Source organism: Notothenia rossii (assembly GCF_949606895.1).
Source record: "Notothenia rossii genome assembly, chromosome: 4".
Taxonomy (NCBI): Eukaryota; Metazoa; Chordata; class Actinopteri; order Perciformes; family Nototheniidae; genus Notothenia; species Notothenia rossii.
Genome location: NC_136902.1, coordinates 56233868 through 56254843, shown reverse-complemented (window position 1 = coordinate 56254843; position 20976 = coordinate 56233868).

The window sequence follows — 20976 nt, the reverse complement described above, 5'->3', positions numbered from 1 at the left end:
CGATGAGGTCTTAAAATGTATGGAAAGGGTCTTAAAAAAGGTCTTAAAAGGTATTAAATTTGACCCCAGGATTTCTGCATATACCCTGTTTATGTATGCAGCTGAAGTGCGCGCGCCAGGCCCCGACGGTGCAGTGATCTCCCCAGCTGAATCAAGGGAGGACCCGGACTGTTTGATATGGAAATTCAGAGAAATATGCAACCCTCAACATAACAAAATAATGGAAAGGCACAGGTTTCATTCAAGAAATCAGAAGCAAGGTGAGAGCATTGAGTCATTCATCAGTGATCTGAAGATAAAAGCTAAAAGTTGCCATTTTGGAGACTTAGCTGAGGAACTAATCTGTGACAGAATAGTATGTGGCATAATCAATGACTCTTTAAGAAAAACTCTGTTGAGAGACAGTGAACTGTCACTTGCTAAAGCTGTTTCAGTCTGCCGTATACACGAAATGACAGAGGAAAGCAGCAGGACGTTAGCCGTTCAAGCTACCAGTGTTGATGCAGTGAGACCTGTTTCTAGCAGAAGATATCAGCCAAAGCCACAGTCACTCGCTCACTCCCAGAGCATCTCTAACTGTAATAATTGCGGAGGCAGCCATGCAGCTCTGCGAGAAAAGTGTCCAGCTTTCGGGCAAAAGTGCCACAACTGTGAAAAAGTGAATCACTACAAAAAATGCTGCAAGTCTAAACCACGCAGCTACAGTCATTCAAATAGAAATAATTTTAACCAGTCTGTACATGAAGTAACAGTGGAAGATCCCACAACACACAGAGAAGACACGTTCTACGTGGATGGCGTAGATATCGAAAGACATGTTGATAGTGTTAATCCTCAAGCTAAAGACAAAGAAGAAGGATTTGTTACAATTCACATTAATGGCATACCAACTGAAATGAAAGTTGACACAGGAGCTAAATGCAATGTGTTGTCTCAAGAAGCATTCACACAAGTGACCAATGGCGAGCAACTTGTGAAGCAAGAGACTGCTATAAACCTTGTTGCTTATGGAGGAAGCAGGATTGAGACCAAAGGCCTGGCCACACTGCCTTGCTGGTTAAAGGAGCAGCACCATTCGTTGCCTTTCTTCATAGTGAACAAAGATGTGCAGCCACTACTGGGATTTCGGGCATGCGTGGACATGGGAACTGTCACATTGAGCAAAGATGTCCACCAGATCACTACGGAAAGCAACACGGATTTCACCACACAGACACTCATGCAGTACAAAGACCTGTTTGATGATGAACTTGGAGAACTACCAATCACTTACTTCATGACAGTTGATCCTAGTGTACAACCTGTGGTTAGACCTGCCCACCGCATTCCTATTGCAATGCAAGACAGAGTTAAAGCTGAACTTAACCGCATGCAAAACATAGGTGTCATTATACCAGTTACTGAGCACACAGACTGGGTCTCATCTATGGTGGCAGCACACAAAAAAGACAAGCAGGAAATAAGATTGTGTATCAATCCACAAGACCTCAACACAGCGCTGAAAAGACCACATCACCCTATGAGAACAGTAGAAGAAGTTGCAGCACAGATGTCAGGAGCAAAAGTGTTTTCTGTGCTAGATGCTAAAAGCTCCTTCTGGCAGATACGTCTCGACAAGAAAACCTCCATGTTGACGACCTTCAGTACTCCATTTGGGCGGTACAGATTCCTAAGGATGCCCTTCGGCATTAGCTCTGCTAGTGAGGTATTTCAACGCTCGATGGAACAGCTATTTGCAGGTTACCCATGTTCTGTCATCGTTGACGACATCATCATTGGTGGCCGCGGAGTTGCTGAGCATGATGCCAACCTCAAGAAGGTGCTGGAACGAGTGAGAGAAGTCAACCTAAAGCTGAATCCAGCCAAGTGCAAGTTTCGCCTGGATCATGTAGGATATGTAGGTCACATTTTCACAAGTGAAGGCCTAAAGGCAGACCCTTCTAAGACAGATGCAATCACTAACATGCCAGTCCCCACAGACGTTGTCTCACTACAGCGTTTCCTCGGTATGGTTAACTACCTCGGCAAGTTCATCCCGAACTTCAGCGACATCGCAGCACCACTGAGAAAACTCATCCACAAGGACACTGCATGGTGTTGGTTCCAGCAGCATCAGGATGCATTTGACCTTCTTAGATCATGCTTATCAAGTCCACCTGTCCTGTCATACTATGATGTCAGAAGACCAGTCACGCTCACCTGTGATGCGTCGTGCTACGGACTTGGAGCAGCGTGCATGCAAGATGGCAGGCCAGTAGCGTTTGCATCACGCACCCTCACTGACACAGAGACAAGGTATGCACAAATTGAAAAAGAACTGCTAGCTGTCGTGTTTGCCTGTACAAAATTCAAAGACTATGTGTATGGAAAGCCTGTAGTGGTGGAGACTGACCACCAACCTTTAGTGACTATCTTAAAGAAGCCCATCCACACAGCCCCTGCCCGTCTGCAGAGAATGTTACTCCGGCTGCAGAGCTACGACATCAGTTTGGTGTACAAAAAGGGCAAGTATATGTATGTAGCAGACACACTTTCACGTGCCCCAACCACACAAACATCTCAAAGCCCTGCTGAAAATGATGCTTATGAAGTTATGTCTGTGAGCTACATCTCCACAGCCCGCTTGGAAGAACTCAGAAAGCACACAGCAGAGGACGAAGATCTGCAAGCCCTCAGTGCAGTCATTAATAGAGGATGGCCCATCCGACAGAATCAGCTCCAACCTGCTGTCCGTCTCTTCTTTCCCTACAGAGATGAAATGAGAAGAATAGAGTAGAATAGGGAATTGTCATGAAAGGCCACAAAACTGTCATTCCTCAATCCCTGCACAGAGAGTACATCAAAATAGTGCACAGAGGGCACCCCGGCATTGAAGCAACCAAACGCAGAGCAAGAAGCATCATCTTTTGGCCAGAAATGTCTAGAGACATCACTGAGGAGTTGCTTTCATGTCAATCAATCAATCAACGTTTATTTATATAGCCCAATATCACAAATGTTACATTTGTCTCAGTGGACTTCACAGTTTGTACAGAATATCAGTATGACAATACGACACCCTCTGTCCTTAGACCCTCACATCGTACAAGGAAAAACTTCCAGAGAAAACCCCACAGTTTAAAGGGAAAAATGGGAGAAACCTCAGGGAGAGCAACAGAGGAGGGATCCCTCTCCCAGGACGGACAGACGTGCAATAGATGCCGTGTGTAAATTGAAAAGATAATACATTTGCAACATAGGTAGTCCAAATGTTTTGAAATGCATGTGTGTATAATAAGAAGATGAATCCACGAGGATATCCATCCAGGACTTATGATCCAGGACCGCAGCCACGACTCAAGATCCAGGACTCGCAATCCATGACACAGGACCGCAGGATCATCCATGACTCCGGATCCCGGCGTATATAGACACCAAAAAGAAAGAAATTTGGGGAAGCTGGGTTAATCGGAACATGAGAGTACACAGGTATAGACAGAGAGAAGGAAGAAGTAAGATGTCCCCCGACAAACTAAGCCTATATCAGCAAAACTAGGGGCTGAATCTAATCAGCCCTAACTATAAGCTTTATCAAAAAGGAAGGTCTTAAGCGCACTCTTAAAAACGGATAGGGTGTCTGCCGTCCGAACACAAACTGGAAGCTGATTCCACAAAAGTGGAGCTTGATAAGAAAAGGCTCTGGCTCCCATTGTACTTTTAGAGACTCTAGGAACAACCAACAACCCTGCATTCTTGGAACGCAATGCCCTAGTAGGACAATAGGGTATAATGAGTTCTTTAAGGTAAGATGGCGCCTGCCCATTAAGGGCTTTGTAGGCGAGAAGAAGAATTTTAAATTCTATCCTGTGTTCTATAGGGAGCCAGTGTAAGGCAGCCAGAACAGGAGTAATGTGGTCCCTTTTCCTAACTCTGGTTAGTACACGAGCTGCAGCATTTTGAATCAGCTGAAGCGACTTGACTGACTTCTTGGTACACCCTGATAATAAGGAGTTACAATAATCCAGCCTTGAAGTAACAAATGCATGGACTAGTTTCTCTGCATCGTTTTGAGGCAAGATATGCCTGATTTTTGCAATGTTACGTAGATGGAAGTAGGCGGTCCTTGAAATGGATTTTATGTGGGTGTTAAAGGATAAATCCTGATCAAATATAACACCAAGATTCCTTACAGTCTCACTGGAGGCCAAATTAATGCCATCCATAGTTAATATATCTTTAGATAATTTGTTTCGTAGATTCTTCGGGCCAAGTACAATAACTTCAGTTTTGGTCGTGTTTAACATCAAAAAATGTAAGGTCATCCACGTTTTTAAGTCCTTGAGGCAGTCTTGAATTTTATTTAGATGATTAATTTCATCAGGCTTGATTGATAAATATAGTTGAGTATCATCCGCATAACAATGAAAGTTTACAGAATGATTCCTTATAATATTGCCTAACGGAAGCATATATAGGTTGAACAAAATAGGTCCAAGCACTGAGCCCTGTGGCACTCCATGGCTAACTTTGGTTTGCATGGAAGATTCATCGTTGACACGTACAAACTGAGAGCGTTCAGATAGATAAGACCTAAACCAGCCTAAAGCAGTTCCCTGTATGCCAACTAAGTGCTCTAGTCTTTGCAATAGGATATCATGGTCGATAGTATCAAATGCAGCACTAAGATCGAGCAGGACAAGAATAGAGACAAGTCCCTTGTCAGAGGCTATTAGAATGTCATTTGTGACTTTAACCAGAGCTGTCTCTGTGCTATGTTGTGTTCTAAAGCCAGACTGAAAATCTTCAAATAAATCATAGTTTCTTAAGTAATCACACAGCTGTTTTGCGACTGCTTTCTCAAAAAATGTTGAGAGGAACGGAAGATTAGAAATAGGTCTATAGTTGGCTAAAACCTCTGGATCGAGGTTGTGCTTTTTAAGAAGCGGTTTTATCACTGCTACTTTGAATGATTTTGGAACATAGCCTGATAATAAAGACATATTCATAATATTTAATAAAGAAGTGCTAATTAATGGAAAAACTTATTTTAACAGCTTAGTTGGAATCGGGTCTAAGATACACGTTGATGGTTTAGAAGAGAGAATCATTGAATTTAATTGTTCAAGGTTTATGGCTGAAAAGCATTCTAGTTTACTATCTAGTGTAATATTATTAGAACTTACGTTTCCGGGAGCTGTTGATAACACTATACTGGTCAAAGGCAAGAGGTCATTGATTTTGTTTCTAAGAGTAACAATTTTATCGTTAAAAAAGCACATAAAATCATTACTACTGAGTGCTATGGGAATAGAAGGCTCAGTCGAGCTGTGGCTCTCTGTCAGCCTGGCTACAGTGCTGAAAAGAAATCTTGCATTATTCTTATTCTCATCTATTAATGAAGAGTAGTATGCTGCTCTCGCTTTACGCAGTGCTTTCTTATATTCATTGAGAGTAGTATGCCAAATTAAACGAGATTCTTCAAGTTTAGTGGAACGCCATATCCTTTCAAGTTGTCTCGACTTTTGCTTTATTTTGCGGGTTTCGGCATTATGCCATGGAGCTAATCTATGTTGTTTTATTTTCTTCTTTTTCAAAGGAGCAACAGAGTCTAATTTTATTCGCAGCGCATCTGTAGCACTATCAACAACATGATCAATTTGGGGTGGTGTACATTTTGTATAAGTTTCCTCCCCTACATGCAGACATGCTATCGAGTTAAGTATTGGTGGAATCTCTTCCTTAAATTTGGCTATAGCACTAACAGATAGGTTTCTGCTGCAGGAGCTTTTGGCTAATGCTTTGTAGTCTAGTAACAGTACTTCAAAAGTTACTAAGAAATGGTCGGATAAAGCAGGATTATGCGGTTCGACTAATAGTTGCTCAATTTCAATACCATAAGTCAGAACAAGGTCAAGAGTGTGATTATAGCAGTGGGTTGGTTTATTTACACTCTGACAGAAACCAACAGAATCTAATATAGAGTTAAATGCAACAGTAAGGCTATTTTTATCATCGTCAACATGAATATTAAAGTCACCTACGATAATTACTTTATCTGTTTTAAGTACCAAAGCTGATAAAAACTCTGGTGCACGGTACACTGTAACAAATAAGATTGGCTGCAAAGTTTTCCAGGTCGGATGCGTAAGACTGAAAATGAGGCTTTCAAAGGAGGTATAATTTAAGTTTTGTTTAGTATTGATAAGTAAACTTGAGTCAAAGATTGCTGCAACTCCACCTCCTCGGCCCGTGCCTCGGGCAATATGAGTATTGATATGGCTGGGTGGAGTGGCCTCATTTATGCTGACATATTCTTCATGTCTCAACCAAGTTTCAGTGAGACAGCATATATCAATATTATAATCTGATATTAAATCATTTACCAGTATTGCTTTAGATGCTAGAGATCTTATGTTTAAGAGACCACATTTAATCTTCCTGTTTTGTTGCACTGTAGTAGTTGTTACATTTACTTTTATTAGGTTATTATGTATGACACCTCTATTAGGTTTTACCTTAAATTGTCCTTGGGCAGACACACACACCGTTAATATTGGGTATTTTATTGGGGTCGGGATTCCTATGGATGACTGCCTAGGAGAGAGCGCAGAGAAGCGTGTAAGACTGCGACTCTGCCTCCTGGTCTCAACTCCAGTTTGTCATGGATTAAGTCCACAGAGCCCTGAAATGTTTGCCGAAATGAGATTTGCACCTTCCAAAGTAGGATGAATGCCGTCTCTCTTAATCAGACCAGGTTTTCCCCAGAAGGCTGTCCAATTATTCACGAAGCCCACATTGTTTGCTGGGCACCACCAAGACAACCAGCGCTGAAATGATGACATGCGGCTATACATGTCATCATTGATCAGATTGGGGAGGGGACCAGAGAAGATTACGGTGTCCGACATTGTTTTAGCATAACTACACACCGACGGCACATTAAGTTTGGTGCATTCTGATTGGCGTAAACGAACATCATTACCACCGACGTGAATAACAATCCTACTGTATTTACGTTTATTTTTAGCCAGCAGTCTAAGATGCGCCTCAACGTCGCCCGCTCTGGCCCCCGGAATGCATGTGACTGTGGACGCTTCGGTCTCTAAATTCACGTGTCTCATAATAGAGCTACCAATAACCAGAGTTGGCTTCTCAGCGGGTGTCTCGCTGAGTGGGGAATATCTGTTAGATACGTGAACGGGTTGGTGGGGACCTGCGGGTTTCGCGTTATGCCCCTTCTGAACAGTAACCCATTCTCCCTGCTGCTCGGGAGTTGCCGGGGGACGGCTAAGAGGAGCTACCTTTTGCCGGTCCGCACCGGCTAACATGGGCTTTACTGTATTTGAGTTATTTTCTAAGATGCGGAGCCGGGCTTCTATGGCTATGATTCCCGCCTCCAACCTAACAACTATACTACATTTAACACATGTATCGGTACCAGTAAAGGAGGTAGGGGAGTAACCAAACATGAGACAGTTAGAGCAGGAAATAGTAACCGAGGGTGGGGAAAGAGCCATGGCTAGCTATCAAGCTAAAGTAGCTACCGTTAGCAAACCCGAAAAGAGTGTAGGCAACTGTGGAGTTACAGTCGCTAAGAGAAGGAGAGTTTGTGAGTGCTTAAGCTGTAGTAACGTGTGATTACAACGTCAGGCAGTTGCCGTGATCAAGAGTTTTAAAACGATCGATTAAGTTAAGATAACAAGCTATCAGCAACAGAACAGGCACACGGGATACCCGGAGATGACAACAACAACCGGAAGTTACAACATGCTTACCGCAATAGTGGTCCGTGTGCGGTGTGCAACAGCACCAGATCCCATCAGCAAAAGGAGCCCCTCCAGCTTCATCCTGTGCCAGATCTCCCATGGTCCACAGTGGCAACAGACATCTTTGAGTGGCATGGAAAACGGTATCAGGTGCTGGTTGACTCATACTCTGGCTGGTTTGAAATCGACCTTCTCCGGGATGTGACCTCATCAACTGTGATAACTAAATTGAAGAGACATTTCTCTGTTTTCGGCACACCACACACACTCATCTCTGATAATGCTGGACAGTACGCCAGTCAGCATTTCAAGGACTTTGCAAAACAGTGGGACTTTGTTCACATCACCAGCAGTCCTGAATACCCACAGTCAAACGGACCAGCAGAGAGAGCAGTTCGCAGTGCAAAGCAGCTGATGGAACGTTCACACAGAGATGGCACAGATGTCTTCCTCAACCTGGTAAATCTCAGAAACATTCCCTGTGATCTGACGTTAGGCTCTCCTGCTGAACGCCTGATGTCGCGACAAACACGTGCAGCCATCCCTGTGAGCACCAAACTGTTACAGCCAAACCCAAAAGATGCACAACTAATCAGAACACAACTCCTCAACAAGCGGCTCATCTTAAAGCGCCACTATGACATCTCAAGTTCTCCTCTAAAACCCCTGGCAGAGGGACAAGTGATCAGGATGCAGACCCCAAAAGGATATGATCGGCTTGGCGTTGTCAAGGACGTGAGCGAGAAACCACGCTCTTACATAATCCAAGCCAACGGGACTTCATACAGACGGAATCGTCGTCACATCATTCCTGTTCTCGAGCCGTTGCTCCAGCAACAGCAGCCTCAAGATTTCGACCCTCAAAACACTGACCCCTCTATGATGGACTGTGTACCCCACACACCACAAACACCTGAGAGAAACAGCAGGCTGACACAGAACAGTTCCCCTTCACTACCAAGACACACATCAAATTTCCCTTGCAACAACAGTGACACACCATACATAACACGATCAGGTCGCACATGCAAACCAAACCCTAAATATGTGCAGTAACACTGTTGGACAATCTTGTTAAAGTGATATGTTTAGTCATTTCCTTTTCCTGTTACCTGGTAAGGTATTTAGTAATGGTTTATTGTTTGTGTCACCAAATGCTAAAGGAATGTTCAATATCCTCTGCCTTAAATGTTATTTACTTTCAGATAGAAACATCAGCTAAAGAGAAGGGATGTAGATCATTCTCATATGATTAAGTTTGTCCTTTGCAGGCCACCGTAGATGGTGCGCCACCCGGTGACGTGTTAAGATAATAGGCATTCAGTTGTTAGTCGGCATGCAACGTACATGTTCACTGTTCATGCTGTGGTCATAAATAAAGCCACCACTTGCCTATGCATTGTGTATTCCTTGTACATACACACATGCATGTATTAAGAAGTATCGACAACTTCTACACTTCCCTCGCCCCGGTACGCAATGTTTTGTGAATCGGAAAATGTCGGAAAATGTATGTAGCCTACCTATTTTTCGGATTTCTACTAGCAACCTTCCCACGTGAATCCTATGCACGGCGTTATACATGAGGCCCCTGATATGCACAAAATGGCATATGCTGTTTTTGCCAACTTAAATGTTACGCAAAGGGCTTTATAAATGACTGTCGAAGAATAAAATATTTGACATCAACCTAGGTCTATCTTTTTTATATATACGCTCAAATAATTATTTCTGTCTTGTGGATTGTTTATGTTTTGAGTTCATTAAGTTTTTTTATGTGTACACGTGACATCTATGGAGTGTGTGGAACACGACAAATAACAACCTTTAGAGTTTTTTATCTTCATCCTTTTACAGTTCAGCAGCTTCTGTCTGAGAGCAGATATTTCAAACGAAGCCTCACACACACAGACACAACCTGTCCACATACCTACCATAAAGAGATAATACTCACACTTGTATACAGACGTGCACACACGCACACGCGCACACGCACACACACACACACACACACACACACACACACACACACACACAGGCTTATTCTGTGTCAGACGGTGGCAGAAAGGAATGAATTAGTGATAAGGCGGGAGATTATTTCTGTTATACAGTCCTCCAACCCAAATAAATAACACCCCCATTAATTCCCTTCTCCCTCCAACTCCAGAGTTTCCCTTTTCTTCTGCTGGTCGACGCTGAGAAAACACACACACACACACACACACACACACACACATAAACACGTAAAGATGTATCCCACTCACACACCAATACAATGAAAACACAGAGGCACGAAAGCAACTGCATGCAACACGTACATGCTTCACACACTCACAGACAAACTGAACACACACACACACACATGCAGTGAAAAAACACTCTGCTGCCTCACATTGGGCCATAAATAGCAGGATAAATAGCAAGGCGAGAGTCCATTTTAAAAGACATGGTGAAGTGGAAAAAGGTCAGGCCAGTTCTCCGACGCCTGAGAAGAAACACACACCTCACCTGACCCAAAGTACACCGGATTCATCTCACTGTTTTGATGCAATTCAGGCAACTATTATTATTTTTACATTTTAGGATGTAGAATAAAAGGCAATACATGGTTTTCGATTGAAAGACTGGATTTAAATAAGTTTAATATTAAAAAGTGCTTGGACCTGATCATTCCTTTTACATAGAAATGTCTCAAGCCATCTAAACGATATGTAAAAGGGATGATTCAATTCAATTGGCTGGATAATCAGAATCACAATCAGAATCCAGTCTTTGCCAGGTACGTTTCCACATACAAGGAATTTGCTTTGGTGACTGGGGAAACAACATAAGGAATTCACTTGTAAGAGAAGGTCCAAAATATAACAATTATGAAAAAATATTTATTTAAAAAAAAAAACGATGTAACATTAAAAAAGATGCTGAGCAAGGCAATTTGGGATGGATGAGAATCTGAATTAAGCCTGATCAATGTCTAATAGTACTTTTGTTTGAGCTAATTTAATCTCTGTGAGGCACATGACACTGAAAAAAAGGGGAATTTATTCATGTTTCTCGTCGAAACATGAATCAATCATGTAAAACTATTTTAATCTTGAGGGCTGTACGTTCTATAAGTCTCAATAATATTAAGAAATAAGAAAAAAGTTATGTTTATCTCCGCCAACTTGTAACATCCCGTAAATTATTCATGTCATGTCAATCAGGTTCATGTTATTGTTTCACGTTTAGTTCATAACCCAGGTTAGATTTATGTTTAGTCAAGTCTTTTTGTTCACCTGTCTAGTCCTGTCATTGCACTTCCTGTTTTATTTTTGTACTTACTTCTTATCTCTCATTTCAGGTCCCCTTACTTCCTCCCTTTGTGTGTTTTCCCGCCATCGTCAGCATCTGCCCCACCCCTGATTGTTTCCACCTGTTCCCCCTTACCTCATGTATAAATAGTCCTGTCTCCCTTTGTCCTCTGCCAGTTCGTCTTGTGCCTTGTGCCATTTAGAGAGCCAGCTGGTCTCGCCAAGAGATTATTGTACTTTGTAACCATAGTCAAGTTTATTTAGTTTGTAATTTGCTTTGCTACGTTTTGCCTCTCAGGAGTGATTTTAGTTTGAACTTTATACTTTTCCAAAGTAAAGACTTTTTTGAACAAACGTTCTTTTGAGTCGTGCGTTTGAGTCCAAGTGTCTGTCAAGGTTCCTAACAGAACGAACTGGCCAAAAGATGGACTCAGCCGACTCCGGTTCCTTCAAGGCTGATGCGTTAGCGCAGGAAGCTAAGCTAACCCTCCATGCTGAACAGCTGCTTCCATCAACCAAGGAATGATCGGCCTCACGGATCGTCAGGTTGAATTCCAATCAGCTGTAACCAACCAAGTAAATCACCTGGCACTGCAAAAGCAGCAAGTTCTCTCACACCTCAAAGCCGGTTCCTCTGCACCTACTCCAGCAATGCCAGGTCCACCGTCTGTTGCTGTTGTTTCGGATCACCCCACCCCACCTGGATCGACGCTTCGTCTGGCTCCTCCGGAGAGGTTTTCCGGGGACTCTGGGAACTGTTACCCTTTCTGGTACAGTGTGAACCACATTTTGCTCATAACCCTGCTGCCTTTGTTTCGGACCAAGCTGAAGTAGCTTTCATGTTGTCCCACATGTCTGGTAGAGCCGCTGCTTCGGCTACAGCCGAGTGGTCAAGAAACTCGCCCATATGTCAGTCACTGAACATGTTTACCCAGACCCTAAGCCGTGTGTTTGATCACTCATCACCTTCCAGAGAAGCCTCACGAGTCATTATGCAGATCAAACAGGGACAACAGAGAGTGACAGACTATGCAATAGATTTTCGTACCCTAGCAGCAGACAGTGGTCGGAACACCCCTGCTTTAATTGATGCCTTCATGAATGGTCTACAAGACTCTATAAAGGACCAGTTGGCACCCCATGAACTACCCACAGATCTTGATTCCATCATTGCGATTGATAACATGCTTCATGAAAGGCAGGAGGAGAGAATCAGAACCAGTGCACGACCAGAACCAGTGCAGGACCTCCGAGCCACATGGGGCTCTCACCTGCTTTTCGACACCCATGGAGCTCCAGTCCACCTTCCTCAGCCTCGCCCAAGGAACCAGCGCCCTCGGCTGCACCGGAGGAACCCATGCAGCTGGGCAGAGCCAAGGTCTCTCCAGAAGAAAGACGGCGCCGAGTCCAACAAGGAAGCTGTTACTACTGTGGGCATCAGGGTCACGTGGTGTCTTCTTGCCAAGTAAAAGGAGAGGCTCATCGGCACGACGGAGGGCGCTGGTGAGCCAATTCTCTGCAACTCATTTCCCTCCATGTTCATTGACCATGGAAAATATTCAAGTGCGTGACCAAGACATTACTGTGGGGGCATTAGTCGATTCAGGTGCCGACGAAAGTCTGATGGACTGGAGTTTGGCAAAGAGACTATGCGTCAAGACTGTTCCGTTGACTTCCCCTGTTACTGCCAGTGCCTTAGATGGCAAGTTATTATTTAAAATAACCCATGTATCTGAACCTGTCCAAATAACCATTGACAATACACACATAGAGGAAATGAAATTCCATTTATTTGACTCTGCACTACACCCCTTGATCTTGGGTTATCCATGGCTGATCAAACATAATCCGATCATTGACTGGCGATCAGGGAGGGTTAAGGACTGGGTTCCAGGCTGTAGGCTGACCTGTTCACACCTTCCTAGGTTCTCCACAGAACATGAAAAGGAACAAGACAAACACACTCATAAGCGTGACTCCATTTCAGATTATCCCGACCTGACTAAAGTGCCCTTGTGTTATCAGGACTTAAAGGAAGCATTTAACAAAACTAGGGCCATGTCCCTACCTCCCCACCGACCGTATGACTGTTCCATTAACCTGTTGCCTGGTTCTCAGATCCCTAAAAGGAGACTTTACTCTCTCTCTGCACCGGAAAGGGAGGCTATGAAGTCCTATATTGACTCTTCTCTAAAGACTGGACTCATCAGACCATCCTCCTACCTAGCGGCCGCTGGGTTTTTCTTTGTCGATAAGAAAGATGGTACCCTCCGTCCATGCATTGACTATAGTCCCCTTAATGAAATAACAGTTAAAAATAGATACCCACTCCCTCTCATGTCTTCAGCCTTTGAAATTTTGCAGGATGCAAAACTCTTCACCAAACTGGACTTGAGAAACGCTTACCATCTCATTAGGATACGAGAGGGGGATGAGTGGAAGACCGGTTTTAACACTCCCAGTGGTCACTACGAGTACCTAGTCATAGCATTTGGATTATGCAATGCTCCAGCAGTTTTTCAGTCATTTCTCAACGATGTGCTGAGGGATTATCTCAACAAGTTTGTATTCGTTTATCTTGATGACATCTTGATCTTCTCACCCGATGAGGAGACCCACACCCATCATGTCCGCCAGGTACTGCAAAGCCTGATGGAGAATCAACTCTACTGCAAGGCTGAAAAGTGTGAGTTTCACGTCAAGACCGTCTCCTTCCTGGGGTACATCATCTCGGCCAACCAAATCCAGATGGATCCAGAGAAGGTCAGTGCAGTGGCCAATTGGCCATCTCCCACCAACAGGAAAAAGGTGCAACAATTTTTAGGCTTTGCAAACTTTTACAGGAGGTTTATAAGAAACTTTAGTGGCATTGCAGCACCTCTACATGCTTTAACCTCTCCCCATGTCATGTTCGAGTGGAATATACAGGCGGATGAAGCTTTCTAGAAGTTCAAGAAACTGTTCACGACTGCTCCAATCCTCACAGTGGCCGACCCACAGAGACAATTCATCGTGGAGGTGGATGCCTCCAACGATGGCATTGGGGCGGTGCTGTCCCAAAGATCTGTCCAGGACAACAAGCTACACCCATGTGCGTTCCTTTCACGTAAGTTGACATCTGCAGAAAGGAACTATGATGTGAGGAATAAGGAGCTTTTAGCAGTTAAAACAGCTTTGGAGGAATGGCGTCATTGGTTGGAGGGGGCTGAGCAACCATTTCTAGTTTAGACTGACCATAAAAACCTGGAATACATTAAGAACTCCAAAAGACTGAACTCACGCCAGGCTAGATGGTCATTGTTTTTTAATCGGTTTCATTTTGTATTGTCATACAGGTCAGGCATGCAGAATGTTAAACCTGATGTATTGTCACGTTTGTACGATCCTGAACCTGTTGCCAAAGAGCCCGAGAGCATCCTTCCACCTAACCGTGTGTTTGGAGCAATTTCATGGCAAATAGAATCAGTGGTGAAGCAGGCAAATGGTGAGACCCCGGCACCTAGTGGTTGCCCACGAAATAGGTTGTTTGTCCCTGTTTCCGTTCGATCACAGGTAATACACTGGGCTCACACGTCTATGCTCACCTGTCATCCTGGAGTGAAACGCACAACCTTCATGATCAAGCAACGTTTCTGGTGGCCGGTTATGAGGAAGCAGGTGGCAGAATATGTTGCGGCCTGCACTGTCTGTGCCAGGAACAAGACCTCCACTGAAGCACAGATGGGGTTGCTGCAGCCACTTCCTGTTCCTCATCGGCCATGGTCCCACATCTCGATGGACTTTTTCACCGGACTACCGATATCAGAAGGTAACACCACCGTCTTGAAGGTGGTGGACAGATTTAGTAAAATGGCACATTTTATAGCACTATCCAAGCTTCCCTCTGCCAAGGAAACGGCAGAGGTCATGTTACGTCATGTCTTTCGCATTCATGGTTTTCCCAGGGACATTGTGTCAGACCGGGGCCCACAGTTCATTTCCCGTTTCTGGAAGGAGTTCTGCCATCTCCTTGGAGCCACCGTGAGCTTTTCCTCAGGATATCACAAGTCGAATGGCCAGTCGGAGCGCATTAACCAGGAACTAGAGACCTGTTTGCGCTGCCTGGTCTCCCAGAACCAGGCATCTTGGGGCAAGCACCTGATGTGGGTGGAGTATGCCCACAACACGCTGCCCACTTCTGCAACAGGACTCACACCGTTCCAGTGTGTGCACGGCTACCAACCACCTCTGTTCCCTGCCAATGAGGCCGAGGTCACGGTCCCATCAGCTCACGCTATGGTCCGTCGGTTCCGCCGGATCTGGGCCGGTGCTCGTTGGGCTCTCTTGCGCAGTGCCAGCCGGATGAAGGAGGTGGTGGATCGACGCCGGAGACCTGCTCCACCGTATCGGCCTGGACAAAGAGTTTGGCTAGCTACCAAGAACTTACCCCTCCACGTCATGTCGAGAAAGCTAGCTCCAAGGTTTTGTTGGTCCATTACCGATATCGAAGATGATAAACCCGGTGTCTGTGCAGTTACGTCTACCCAGGTCATTAACGGTCCATCCAACGTTTCATGTCGGCAAGATCAAGCCGGTCAGGGAGAGCTCATTGGTGCCCGCCTCTAAACCCCCTCCACCCCCCCCAGATGGTAGAAGGAGGCCCCGTCTACGCCGTAAAGAGACTGCTGGCAGTTCGTAAGCGAGGGCGAGGAAGACAGTTCCTTGTGGACTGGGATGGGTACGGTCCAGAAGAGAGAGCATGGATCCCAGCGAGTTTCATTGTTGATCCGGCCATGATTAATGATTTTGATCGGGATCACCCAGAAGTTCCTGAGACGTCAGGAGCAGTCCCTAGAGGGGGGGGGGGGGGGGGGGTACTGTAACATCCCGTCATGTGTGCTAAATTATTCATGTCATGTTAATCAGGTTCATGTTATTGTTTCACGTTTAGTTCATAGCCCAGGTTAGATTTATGTTTAGTCAAGTCTTTTTGTTCACCTGTCTAGTCCTGTCATTGCACTTCCTGTTTTATTTTTGTACTTACCTCTTGTCTCTCATTTCAGGTCCCATTTTACTTCCTCCCTTTGTGTGTTTTCCCGCCATCGCCATCATCAGCGTCTGCCCCGCCCCTGATTGTTTCCACCTGTTCACCCTTACCTCATGTATAAATAGTCCTGTCTCCCTTTGTCCTGTGCCAGTTCGTCTTGTGCCTTGTGCCATTTAGAGAGCCAGCTTGTCTCGCCAAGAGATTATTGTACTTTGTGACCATAGTCAAGTTTATTTAGTTTGTAATTTGCTTTGCTACGTTTTGCCTCTCAGGAGTGATTTTTGTTTGAACTTTATACTTTTCCAAAGTAAAGACTTTTTTGAACAAACGTTCTTTTGATTCGTGCATATGAGTCCAAGTGTCTGTCAAGGTTCCTAACACAACTGAGCACATACGTCAGCAGCTTGCTCCGCAGCCGATTACTCAGCTTCTAATTATTATTTTAAAATATTTTATTCACAAATGAATATGGTCGGACTCAAACCCGTACTTTAATAGTTTCGTAATTGAACCTGAACAATATGGCACTTTAATGGACAAGATGTAAAGCAGAACAAAATTGCAAAATATATTTATTTTAAAAAATGTGAAGCTTTTTCTTTTTTAAACAAAGGAGGGGGGGAGGGGTTCTACCATATTTTCTTCCCGCATCAGAGGAGTAAGCTGGTTCTGTCCCGAGAACATCTCTACAAGGTAAAAGTTATTTAAAGGTTTTTAATGTCATCAAATGTTCGTCATAGTTACAGGTTATCACAAGATGCATCGTTTCCAAAAAGCAGAGTTCACATGTGCCGTTACAACGAGCAACGTAAATACAGATGTCAATTTGTAAACATTGTCTTTCACTGGTGTTAGCTAGGATAAAGCCATGAAAATCATAAGGTGAGTTTGTATGGATTGACTTGTGTTTAGCGTGTTTTTATACTGTGAGTATTTGTAGAGCGTAAGTCCGGCAGTTGCTTCATTTACAATATTTAAAACTATGAACCTTGCCCAAAGTTATGCACATTAAACCGAGCTCAGTGGGGAGGGGGGAGTCATAGCTGATGGATGAGCTTGCGGCATGTTTGCATGTCTATAAACTACGTCTTGTTTTAAATTGTTTCATGTCTGCTGTCAGGCGGTGTAGAACTTTACTGAGTTGGTCCGGCTCTGCATGTCTACTCTTGAGCTGACTTTTAAGGGCGCTGATGCAGGTTGTAGGCCTACCTTACGTTAAGCGACCATCTTTACCCATTTAAGGTGTTGATTGTTAAAGATACAATATTGTCTGTGGGACCGCAGTGCTTTCCCTAAAAAACTGTGTTTATGTCTCTGCTTTGATCCGCTCTGTGTTCATGTAAATACCGTAAAAACACACAGATCAAAACAGATCAAAACAGAGACACAATATTGTGTGTACTGGAAAGTGGAGGATATTAATGATTGTGTTAAATTTTAGCAGCGGTGCACATACCATGAATATGGGGGACATGCCTGACAAATCAAGTAAGGGATACGATCCACCCACTGTGAAATGAAATTATCTTCCATATTTGCCGTACACTTGTGTTTACGGGAGTTGAGATGTTTCTCGGTTGTGATTGGTTGTTCCTCGTGAGGCGCTGCTGCAGTGCACGTCTCCATTGAAACCAATGGAAATGAGTTCGCAACGCTGATGTGTATGGCTCCGTACAAAGTTGTGGCCTACTCATTGCATTTCAATCAGGAGAGACGGTTTTGAGTGATGCATATTTATTGCACGGATGAACAAATGAATAGGCCCCGTTGTGCAGGAAGTATCATTCGGGAGGGTAGAACCGATCCGATGAAACCCCCCCGGGGTCTAGACACTGGTGGTGTTGAATGGATAGTTGGGGTCGGTCTGAAGAGGAGTGGTTTAGCTTGAACCTGGATTCAGAGGGACGGGAGGAGAAAAGGGGTGGAGGAGGGTTGTGTCGAGTCACCTGAAATGACAGCTGTCAGAGGGGGAAAGAGCAGATTAAAAAGGTTTGAAAGAGCGCTATGATAGGCTCTTGGAAATAGAGTGAAGTGATTGGTTAGACTGAAGAGTGACGTCCCCTGTCACTTATTGAGAGGAGAGAGAGTAATAACGTATACGTGAATGAGAAAGACGGTCTTCCTGGTTGAACTTGCGCTAAGCTTCATTTCAATCCGGAGAGACTGTTTTGAGTGATGCATATTTATTGCACGGATGAACAAATGAATGTAATGGTAATTTTGGCGATTTAGGCCCCGTTGTGCAGGAAGTATCATTCGGGAGGGTAGAACCGATCCGATGAAACCCCCCAAAACGAAATAGTATTAAGCAATTAAATGTACAGGTTTCTTACCATTTGGGCTGGATGCAGAGATCTATGGGAAATGATGAGAGTTATACAGGAGGAGACACATGAATGTATAAGACGCTGAGGAGCATAAAATGCACATAGGGGTTTTACAGGGAAAAGAGACTCGATGTGCATGACATGGGATGCACCGGGGTTTTAACGGGGAAGGAGACTCGACATGCATGACATGGGATACACCGGGGTTTTTAACAGGGAAGGAGAATCGACGTGCATGACATGGGATGCACCGGGGGTTTAACACGGAAGGAGATGATGACATGAATAGGATTGAAATGCACATGGTTGTGAGCATGGGTAACGAGACATGAAATATCACGCATGTTATGAACAGACAGTGATATGATGAGTGATATTAAAACACCGCCACCAGTTATATGCATATTTACCCAATTAAGGCTTGAGAGATTTTTGGACTGCCAGAACGGAGTTGATGTCGGGGCGGACGTAGGATGTGAAGGCCGCGGAGGACCACCGCCCGAGTCTTTGCAGGGATGAGGATGATATGCCTTGATTAGCCGCTGAAGGAGGTCCAGGAGGTTTCTGAAGCAGGGCAGGGATCTTGGGACGGCCGCTGCGCCTGGGGCACACGGACCTCGGGTGCGAATCCTTGCAGAAGCTGCAGATGTGGAGGAAAGAACAGCTTTGGTAAGTGCAGACACTCTCATTGAAATTATTGCAGATCTGCCTCTCTTGCCAGCGCTGCACCTGACGGCCTTGTCTGTCGTGTGGGGCTTGAAACGCAGATGGGGCCTGGAACGCAGAAGGGGCTTTAAAGCTGGAGAGAGGCACTGAAGGGCAGAAGGGGGAGAGGTGGCCCGGGGTCCCGCAGCTGCTGCATGAGATGACTTGGTGGCCACCTGTAGTCATCACAAGCAACTCTGTGTCCAGCATGGACCAGTCCAGGCGGATGTTTGAGTGAGCTACAGTGGGGCAAAAAAGTATTTAGTCAGCCACCAATTGTGCAAGTTCTCCCACTTAAAAAGATGAGACGCCTGTAATTTTCATCCTAGGTACACTTCAACTATGAGAGACAGAATGGGGGGATAGAATCCAGGAAATCACATTGTAGGATTTTTAATGAATTAATTGGTAAATTCCTCTGTAAAATAAGTATTTGGTCACCTACAAACTAACAAGATGTATGGCTCTCACAGACCTGTAACTTCTTCTTTAAGAGCCTCCTCTGTCCTCCACTTGTTAACTGTATTAATGGCACCTGTTTGAACTTGTTATCAGTATAAAAGACACCTGTCCACAACCTCAAACAGTCAAACTCCAAACTCCACTATGGCCAAGACCAAAGAGGTGTCAAAGGACAACAGAAACAAAATTGTAGACCTGCACCAGGCTGGGAAGACTGAATCTGCAATAGGTAAGCAGCTTGGTGTGAAGAAATCAACTGTGGGAGCAATTATTAGAAAATGGAAGACATACAAGACCACTGATAATCTCCCTCGATCTGGGGCTCCACGCAAGATCTCACCCCGTGGGGTCAAAATGATCACAAGAACGGTGAGCAAAAATCCCAGAACCACACGGGGGGACCTAGTCAATGACCTGCAGAGAGCTGGGCCCAAAGTAACAAAGGCTACCATCAGTAACACACTACGCCGCCAGGGACTCAAATCCTGCAGTGCCAGACGTGTCCCCCTGCTTAAGCCAGTACATGTCCAGGCCCGTCTGAAGTTTGTTAGAGAGCATTTAGATGATCCAGAAGAGGATTGGGAGAATGTCATATGGTCAGATGAAACCAAAATATAACTTTTTGGTAAAAACTCAACTAGACGTGTTTGGAGGAGAAAGAATGCTGAGTTGCATCCAAAGAACACCATACCTACTGTGAAACATGGGGGTGGAAACATCATGCTTTGGGCTGTTTTTCTGCAAAGGGACCAGGACGACTGATCCGTGTAAAGGAAAGAATGAATGGGGCCATGTATCGTGAGATTTTGAGTGACAACCTCCTTCCATCAGCAAGGGCATTGAAGATGAAACGTGGCTGGGTCTTTCATCATGACAATGATCCCAAACACACCGCCCGGGCAACGAAGGAGTGGCTTCGTAAGAAGCATTTCAAGGTCCTGGAGTGGCCTAGCCAGTCTCCAGATCTCAACCCCATAGAAAATCTTTGGAGGGAGTTGAAAGTAAAAATACCAAAATACCAGCAACAGTGTGTGAAAACCTTGTGAAGACTTAAAGAAAACGTTTGACCTCTGTCATTGCCAACAAAGGGTATATAACAAAGTATTGAGATGAACTTTTGTTATTGACCAAAAACTTATTTTCCACCATCATTTGCAAATAAATTCTTTAAAAATCAGACAATGTGATTTTCTGGATTTTTTTTCTCATTTTGTCTCTCATAGTTGAGGTATACTTACAGTATGATGACAATTACAGGCCTCTCTCATCTTTTTAAGTGGGAGAACTTGCACAATTGGTGGCTGACTAAATACTTTTTTGCCCCACTGTATGTGAAGGGCGGCTTTGCTTGAAAAGCCCTTATGGTAAGCATAGAACAGACTTTTCCCGTATTTAAGATTGAGATCGATAGGCGTCTA